The sequence below is a fragment of the Scyliorhinus canicula genome, chromosome 12 (genome assembly GCF_902713615.1).
Source record: "Scyliorhinus canicula chromosome 12, sScyCan1.1, whole genome shotgun sequence".
Lineage (NCBI taxonomy): Eukaryota > Metazoa > Chordata > Chondrichthyes > Carcharhiniformes > Scyliorhinidae > Scyliorhinus > Scyliorhinus canicula.
In genome coordinates, this window is record NC_052157.1 from 135,702,522 (window position 1) to 135,712,749 (window position 10,228).

Consider the following 10,228-nt stretch of genomic DNA (forward strand, 5'->3'; position numbering starts at 1 on the left):
ATGGGGGAAAATCTGAGTGTGGGATTACATGGGGCAGATCATTCAAAGGGTGCTGACCCTTTGCTTCATGGTTTGAAAGGCCTCCTGTGCTATAAGCTTTTGTGAGTCAGCAATTCTATAATTTTGGATTGTATTAAAAATACTGTGTAATCTCATAAATGAGCACAACATAAACAACCCTGTCTGATTGAAGTAGGGAGCAGCCGCACAATCATCTCAAATGCACAGATAATACCAATGCTAATAAAAGATACCACCAGCAAATTGCAAATGTTCTTAAATCTCAAGCCAAAAGAGGGGACAAAATTGTGTTTGTGGCAATATTACCCAGCCCGTCCACAAAATGACACATAAACTGTGACGGTCTTCAAATTACTTCGTGCAACGCTAACGTACTCATGTTTAATGTGTTTAGATGAAATTCTTTTGTCTGCAATTTTAAGAAGGGTTAAGCTAACTTATTTGAATTTCATTAAAGATTTCATTAAAATATTGGACATGTAAATTTCATTAAAGCATAAAAATAGGCACATGTCAGCTAAGCATACATCAAAGTTGTTGATGCCCTTATTTTCAGGCTGAGTACATTTCATCCCCAGAGCATCCTGCCTGAAACATCATAGGAAATCTTTCTGCTGTTTGGTACTGTATGCAACGAAGAAGACAGTGGGAGCTCACCATTGCAGTCTATGTCTGAACTGGATAACGAGTAAAAATACATTCTGTATTTGTTTTTGACCTTTTGCCGAGATAGAAAGAGATATCCATGCACAGTGACATGCATCTTAAGTCACAGGGTGACGTGGAGTTCTGTCAAATGACATTAAACTCACAAGACAAAATGTTATTTAGGTAGCTGGACTGGGGGTTGGGGGTTGGGGGGGGGGGGGGGGGGGGGTAATCAGTGAAAAACAATGGGATGAAAATTGTGCTGGTTCTTTGATGGGCGGGCCAGATCATCTCCTAGACAGTGAAGGGACAATTACCTCCTTCCCAATGGTGAGATGAAATGGTAATATCATACTGCCTCTCTGTTGTACACAGACACTATTAGACAGGTATTGACCACTGACTGCTTCCCTGTATGAAACAGCTCTGATTACTGGCTGTCACCTGCTGGCCTTGCGCACGTCTTGACTCAATCTGTGAGAACTTCCCAAATCACTTCTGGGTAGCAGCATTTTTCTTCAGAAGAGAAAGACAAGTTCGATAGCGGATTAGAGCAGACGATGTCAGAACCCACTGCAACAAATAGGTCCACTGTAACTAATGATTCTGCGCTATCTGAGATGGGATAAAAATATTGGATATTACTTACCCTAATTCAATGAGGGAAAAATCAATGGCATTTGCTGTACTGAAGCTAATACTTTAATTGCTAATATTGCCTTGATTTGTTTATTTTTTTGCGGTGAGGGAAAGCCTTTTGTTGATTCGCCTTGACTTCTTTCTCTTTGTAGTTGGCTATTTCTATATTTTTTTTAATTCAGCTTTTTTGTGTTGTTCCACCTGTGGCATGCTCCTGCGGGCCAAGTGTTGTGAGAGAAATCATTAACTTGGCAACCAACCTGCTTACCTAATTGTTTTTCCTGTTGAAATCACTTCGATAATAGCCTCTAAACAGCCTCCCATGTTCTTCTAGATATTGTTAATTTTCACCTGTGCTTGGTCTCTGCGGTTTCATCAACGTTATCTGATAATGGTACTGCAGTTAATAAGAACTCCATAATTTTAAAAGATTAACAGCTAAACAACAATTGTGAAGCTGCTTTATATCTCCTGAGTTCCGCTAATATCATATTCGCGCACAGATAATTTTCCTACATGCCTCTCATTAGCTATGGTGTGAATTTAATCTGCTATTCAAATGTGAATGATGTAATCTTGCCGCATAAATTCTGTCACAACACACTTAAGTAACTATTACAACAGTAGAGCAGAACTGTGTGGGAATTAAGCTCCTTAACTGAAACAGCACAATAATTTACATGAAGATAATTATTCGCCTCTGGTAATAGTGGCATAACTGCAACCTTGTAACTGCAGCAGCATTGCTTGCTACTTCTGAGCTCCCTTATCTGCTAGTTTAGTTCGAATTATTTCAATGGATATTGGTGCCTGTTAGAACTGTAATTGCTTAAAAGAAAGGAGGCATTTCTTTTTTTGTGGTCCAAAACCTTTTGTTGACGAGGATCAGTATTTGGAGAAAATATTCAGATAGTCATGTATGTCTCGGTCCAGATGAAAAAGCACTTCTGATGCTGTTGATATGTTGTCTCAAGGGAGGTAATGATGCACTGTTTCTACAAGAGACAGTGGGCGTTCTTATTGTTGTGAAGGATCCACAATCCACTTTTTTTTCAGTAACTACCACAGATTGTTACAACTCAGCAAAGAGGGTGAGTAACTGATTTCTAGACTTTCACTGATGGTGCTCCATGTCTGGTGTCAGAAGAACTGCCCAGAAGCGGTTCAAGGGCATCTCCCTTCAAAGACCATCAAGGGCACTCATACAGCTGGAATGGAAGAGCTCAGTTGTGAAGGGGGTGAATTTCAGTGGGCTACATTGACTTTTCTCATCTTTGACTTCTGCTCGATGTTTCTGAATATTCTAATGGCAAAGGAACTCAACAAAGTGCAGGCATTGAACAACTGCCCCAGTCCATACCACAGAAGGCATTAAAAATTGTTACATTCACCCTAGTAAATGGCAATATCAGATTTTAAGATCTTACCTCAAAAGTAATCAAATAACAGTCATAGATAATCTGTGCAAGAGCATCGCAAGATAAGATTTGAGACTTTTGTTTCAGAGAATTGCCTGGGTTCCTTCCCGATTCACACAGGCTATAGGCACAATTCTCCCATCGGGAGACTAAGTCCCGACGCCGGAGTGAAAACCGGAGTATTTCACTCCGGCGTCGGAGGCCGCTCCTCGCCCCCTATTCTCCCAACACCGGGGGGGCTAGGAGCTGCGCCGCGTCATTTACGCGCGCCGTGCCTTGGCGCGGTTGCCGTCCTCCCCGCGGCCAACCCGCAAGAAGATGTCGGATGGATCTTGTGGGGCGGTGGAGGAAAGGAGGTCCTCCTTCAGAGAGGCTGGCCCGCCGATTGGTGGGCACCGATCGCAGGCCAGAACCCTTTTGAGGCCCCCCCCCACCCCCCAGGTGCAGGATCCCCACTTCCCCCCCTCCACAGGCCGCCCCCCCCAGCGTTCCCGCGCTGTTCCCGCCACCAGAGACCTGGGGCGGCATTCACCCCTACCCGGCGTGACGGAGGGTGCCGGAGTAGAGGAGTGGCGCCAACCACTCAGGGGTCGCGCCTCCCCAAAGGTGGAGAATTCTCCCCACCTTTGGGGGCCAGCCCCGCGCTGGAGCGGTTAGCACCAGAAGACTGGCGCAAAAAACCGGCGCCCCCGGTGCGGGGCTGGCCAAAAGGCTTTCGCCGGTCTGCGCATGCGCGATGCAGGGTTCTCTTCCGCTTCCGCCATGGCGGAGGCCGTGGCGGCGCGGAAGGAGAAAGAGTGCAGCCAGTGCACTGGCCCGCAGTCTGAGCGGGGGGCCCTGATCGCGGGCCAGGCCACCGTGGGGGCACCCCCCAGGGTCCGATCGCCCCCCGCCCCCCCAGGACCCCGGGTGCCTGCTCGCGCTGCTGAGCCCGCCATTCCAGAGGTGGTTTAAACCTCGGCGGCGGGAGAGGCCTCCCAGCGGCGGGACTTCGGCCCATTCGGGCCGGAGAATCACCGCAGGGGCCTCTCCGATCGGAGTGGCGAGATTCCTGCCCCCGCCACTTCCCAGGTGGCGGAGAATCTCTGCCGCGGCGGGGGCGGGATTTTAGGCGCCCCCAGGCGATTCTCCGACCCTGTTGGGGATCAGAAAATTTCGCCCCAGGTGTGGACGGCGTCAGCGGGAACCTGTCGTATTGGGCAGGCTGCTCGGCCCATCCGGGCCGGAGAATCGCCGCTTGCTGGTTACAAACGGCGAGCGGCGATTCTCCCAGCAGCCAACCGTGAATCTCGCCGCGCCGGTTTGGGGGGGTTGGGAGAATCGCGTGCGGGTGCCGGGGCGGTGCGGCGGGACTCGCTCGGCGCCCCGGCGATTCTCCCACTCGGCATGGGGAGGGGGTGGGGGCAGAGAATTCCGCCCTATATTCTTAAATATTTAACAATGAATTTTAAACACATTAGATCTTGGTATCAAATTGCTACAAAATACTCAACACTATTTCTTCACTGCTATTTTGACAGCAGCATTAATCCAATCAAACAAGTTAATACCTCTTTTAAAATACAAGACAGAGGAACCTGATATTACTGCAGTAATTGTTCAACAACATCATTGCTGACAGTAATTTCTCTGGTTTAACGTGAAAATGATATAAAAGCGATATGAAAAGATAAGTGGGAATCATGTTTATGCATATTTGTGTTGTTTTTAACATTTAAAATAACTTGTTGAATGGCAATAGAAGAGGTTTAGCTTGAAGACAAAGAGGAAGCTCTGTAGGGATCATAGGGGATGGGTGGTTTTGGAGGGAGTACTCTGTTGAGGTTTTCCCATATCTCCTGTTGCTATCGTAGGTTTCCAGTCACAGCCGGCCTGATGGACAGCGTCAGGCTGGAGGCCTTTCAGGCAGGGCCTCCCACAGCAAGAGGGTGGAGACAAACTGACCTGAGAACGAGGTAGGTTGAGGGGGCAAGCTGAGGGTGGGGAAAGCTTGCAAGGCTGTGGGAAGAAGAGTCTGACCATAGGGTGGGGGGGGGGGGGGGGGGGGGGGGTTCTATCAAGGATGCGAGTTCCAATCTTAAGTGGGGATTTCTCATGAGAAGTGGTCATGGGAGTGTGGGAGGCAAGTGATAGTCAGGGGAGCGTAATGGTGGTCTGGGCGGATTCCAATGATGGTTAGGATAATGGTCGGGTGAGGGAGGGTGGGTGGAGAAGGCATCCGAAGGTTGGAGGAATCTGATGGTGTCTGTGGGGAGTTGAGGGACAGATGGTGGTTTGGGAGAGGGGATGCATAGATTGAACTCTTATCACCTCCTCTTGCCTGCCAGGTTTCCTAAGACCTTGGAAACATAGGGGCCTGTGGTTAAAATAGAACTGTTAAAATTAAAGTAGGCAGCCTCATTGTAATATTTAAACAATCAACCCACTTCCTACAAGCGGATGGGTGTCCATTCCTTATTCCACCTGCATTTAAACCGGAAATGGATGGAGATTTGAGGTGAGTTGAGTTCCTACTTCTAATTTTTCAAAGATCATTCGCTCTGACAAAACCCTCACCCCTTATGGGTTGTTCAGCTTCAGTTCATACATTTTGTGCAGACTTGCTTTGGTATTAAAAAATATATATCTGATGTATTATTCAGACTGACAAACAAAATAATTGTCTGTTTTAAGTCACAATAAGTCATAGCCAAAGAGTAACAGAAACCTATAGATAGCTAAAGAGAGACATCAAGGCAGCATTTGATCGAGTATGTTATCAAGGAGCCCTAGCAAAACTGGAGTCAATGGGAATCAGGGGGAATACTCTCCGCTGGTTGGAGTCATATCTGGCTCAAAGGAAGATGGTTGTGGTGGTTTAAGGTCAATCATCCAAGACCTAGACATCACTGCAGATGTTCCTTAGGTGAATCCCCTATTATCAACATCCTGGGGGTTATCATTGATCAGAAACTGAACTCGACTAGCAATATTAATACTGTGACTACAAGAGCAGGTCAAAGGCTAGGAATCCTGTGGTGAGTAACTCACCTCATGACTCCACAAAGCTTGTCTGCCATCTACAAGGCACAAGTCAGGAATATTCTCCACTTGCCTGGATGAGTACAGCTCCGACAACACTCAAGAAGCTTGACATCATCCAGGACAAAGCATCCTACTTGATTGCTACCCCCTCCAAAAACATTCAATCCCTCCACCACTGATGAACAGTGGCAGCCTTGTGTGTCATCTACAAGACGTATTGCAGTAACTTATCAGAGTTCCTTAGACATTACCTTCCAAATCCACAACCACTACCATCTAGAGGACAAGGGCAGCAGATACCGGGGAACACAACCTCCTGGAGGTTCCCTCCAAGTTGCTCACCTTCCTGATGTGGAAATATATCACTGTTCCTTCACTGACGCTGGGTCATAATCCTGGAACTCCCTCCTAACAGCACTATGGGTGGACCAACACCACATAGACTGCAGTGGTTCAAGGTTCAGCTCACAACCACCTTCACAAGGGCAAATAAGGAGCGGCAATAAATGCTGGCCTAGCCAGCGATGCCTATATCTCATAAATTGAAAAACATACAGGCACTGAAATTCTGCAGGAGCATGTGCCACCCTCCATCTCACCATAATTATAGGGTTCACAGCTGTGATTAAATGTATTCCTGGATGTTTCATCACATGACTTTCCCCCATGCTCTAGTCGATAGTTTGGCCAAACACATCCATCCATGTGACACACTGCCTTCCTCCGCAATAGAAAAGCAAAAAGACTCATTACCCAATTGGATAACGCTTGACTGTCAGCCAAACATCTGCCTTCCCCCCCAACCTTTTCAATATTTTTCAATCTGGATGGCACAGTGGTGCAGTGGTTAGCTCTGCTGCCTCACGGCGCCAAGGACCCAGGTTCAATCCTGTTCCCAGGTCACTGTCCATGTGGAGTTTGCACATTCTCCCTGTGTTTGTGTGGGTCTTACTCCACAACCTAAGGATGTGCAAGGTCGGAGGATTGGCCACGTTAAATTTCCCCTTAAGTGGAATTTTTTTTTTAAATGCTGAAAGAAAATGCCGTTAAATTACAATCTCTTTTACCCTCCTGGTGACCTTTCTCCAGGGTTGCTCACAGCAGTGTCCTGGAGATTGATCTTCAATTCCTTGAGAGTCCGGCCAATCCTGACAGGTTGGCAACCCTGGCAAGGAGACTGGACAGCTAAGAGTGATATTCCAGGCTGTAATCTAATTGATGGGTTTGGATGGCATCATGAGCCATGGAAACAAATGTGGGTGGAGCTGTGAGGAACATTCAAAGCTGAGGGAAGATTATCTCTTAAAATTTCCCCTTCCCCCACACCCACAGTTCTTCCCCTCATGTTAGTTTCTCTGCTGTTTGACCTTTCACATCTTTTGTTCTCTCTGGGGACTCCCATTAGCACTCTTTCCCCTTGGTTTCTGTGGCCATTAGCACCCAGTTTCCCTGGGTTTCTGTGGCTATGACTCATCTTTCATTCTCACTCCACAGTATACATATTTCCCACTTTCTCTGTCTGTTAGCTTTGACAAAGAGTCATCGGACTCGAAACGTTAGCTATTTTCTCTCCCTACAGATGCTGCCAGACCTGCTGAGATTTTCAAGCATTTTCTCTTTCGTTTCAGATTCTAGCATCCGCAGTAATTTGCTTTTATCTCTTAAAATTACTCCTTTATTCCCAGGATTTTTAAAATAATATAAAAGTCCTGTAGAATTTGAGAGGTCAGGGGCAATTTAGTGTCTTTTTGATGTAATTTTGTATTTTACTGGCAGGCATTATCTAAAGAGAACTCGACAGGCACAATATTCTGCGATTGATCAACTCTCAAGGATCAATAATTTGGATATCTGATAATCCTTGGTAATCTGATAATCAAGTGGATCACCAAGAATCTCTGATTGTTTGAATGGTAAACCGAGGGGGAAAGAGCAGAGCTCATTAGTGCAGGACATCAAGGTTGCAAAGTACAGTGCCGATGTCCAGGTTCGATCCCTGTCTGGGTCACTGTCTGTGTGGAGTTTGCACATTCTCCCCGTGTTTGCGTGTATTTTGCCCCCACAACCCAAAACTGTGCATGGTAGGTGATTGGACACGCTAAATTGCCCTTTAATTGGAAAAAATAACTGGGTACTCTAAATTTATAAAAAAAAAGGTTGCAAGGAACAGCAGAGAGGATGTGAGAGTCGAGAAAGCTATAGTTAAGAAGTGAGGTGCTCAGATTCGAAAAGCCTTCTGGGAAGAAGCTATATACAAAGGAGCCCTTCTGAAGTCCTAAGAAAGTGACTGAGCACAAGGCGACAGTGCAATTAGTTGATTTTAGCACAACGATGACGCAAAGAAGCGAAACAGCTGGTACAAAACATCTTGGCCAGATTGTGTGCCACCAACTGACATGCTTAATGTTTGCTGTGACTGGATGCCAGAGAAGCAATATCTGGAGCACACACAGTGCACAAATTCCAAAATTGCAGTGGGTCAACTAAAGCCACTCCTGCGAGTTTACGATTTCAAACAGTGGGTGAAGAGCCAGCACATATTTGATCCATTTTCCCACTAATTTAAAATGAATTACAGTTTAGGCATAAAGGGGCCTCATCTCAATGTTTGATAAGTCTCACATCAGAAGGGCTCTTGAAAAGTTAAAATGGATTGACTTTTGGAAAAAATGAAAGTCTGATGAATCTTATTAAAAAGCCAGATACGCAACTTTTAAAACTTGATTCATCAGAAGCTTAAGGTCTCATTTTTAAAAAATGATTTACCCAATCATACGTTTTGTACCTTAAGAATTGTCTAATTTGTTTGTTCTAAGAAAAGTTTACATTTTTAGTTCTGTTAAATCAATCATGTCTACTTAATCTGATTTTCCATTGTCCTGTGACTGCTACAGGGACACTTACAACTGCTTGCCCATGTTTGTTTTGTCCATGCTATGCAGTGCTGCAGCCAATGCTAGGAAGGAATCCTCTCGCAAGGCAGCCGAAACACTCACCATGGTAGCTTCATCGGTACATTTGTTTGATGTAAGCATCGAGCCAATATTTAGAAATCAGGGGCAAGAAAGGAATGCTCAGGAGAGTGTCATTTGCATTGGATTAATACAATAGAGAGAGGATGAGAACGGCTAAAATTGGGATTAAAGTTTAGAGGCTTTTAAGAGAGGTGTGCCGAGCACTCTAAATTGCAGGCTCGGAGCATATCACAGTAAAAGAAAACTGATAACTCACCTCTCCCACATTAGTGCAGGCTCTCAATACAGTACATTATTGGAGACGCCGAATCAACTAACCTAATTTTACCCTTCATTTAGAAAATGTGTCATTTTATTTTTCTCGCTGAGATTTGTATGGCACTATTTCAAGAGACAAATACATTTAGAGCTGGTTGTGTGCTTTCCTCATTTTAGCTGAATGGCTACTTTGGATAAATTGTCTCATATGTATTTAAGCTGTTTATTTTGAGTGACCCAGTAACTGTGATGGCCGAGTGATAAGCCTCCATCTGGGAAGCCTTACTGAAAGCCGTGATTTTGCTAGGCGGTCTTTTTAGAAATCTGTTAAGTTGCCATTATACTGTATGCCCTTAGGCGATGCTTATGCTGCAGAAAATGAAGCTCATATTTGATTAACCAGATAAATAATGAAACTACTCCAACAATTAAAAAATCATCATGCGCAAATATACAGAAAGAGCACTAAAACGTGTCGCAAGGGAGCAGAATCACAGGGACGAAAGAATCAACTGCACCTTTACCATTATTTTGACTTTTCTATTTCCTTTCGGGACATCTTGGTTTGTCCCATTTGCCACCCTATAGCCAAGGCAGTGGTCAGTTTGTTGGTGCTTAGCAGAAGCTGTGTTATGGGGGAACCTGACCTCTGAGTTTCCTTTCGCTCTCTTGGGAGGTGCCTGGCCTTTTCCCCAGCATTCTGGCGCAGTGAGGAAAAAGAAATTGACACAGTCCAACACATTCTAATACATCAATCACACACTTTTCATCAGCCAGAAATGGAGCTAGTCTAAAGTGGAAGTAGGTCTTTCCGCCAGGCGGGAGGAATTTGATTGTGACATGAAGAGGAAAGAAACTACTTTACAATTGCGTGTTGCCAGTTTGTCGTGCACATTGCAGTAGGTCTTCCATGGGATCGGTCCGCGGGTGAAAGGATACAAAGACAGAATGTTGTTGTATTATATACAGCTCAGGGCAAAGGAAGAGTATGCAGCATGGTATCACGGTAGCACAAGTGGCTAGCACTGTGGCTTCACATTGCCTTGGTCCCAGGTTCAACTCCCTTCTGGGTCACTGTCTGTGCGGAGTCTGCACGTTCTCCCCGTGTCTGCGTGGGTTTCCTCCCAAAGTCCAAAGACATGCAGGTTAGGTGGATTGGCCATGTTAAATTGCCCTTATTGTCCAAAAAGGTTTGGAGGGATTATTGGGTTACAGGGATAGGGTGGAAGTGAGGAATTAAGTGAG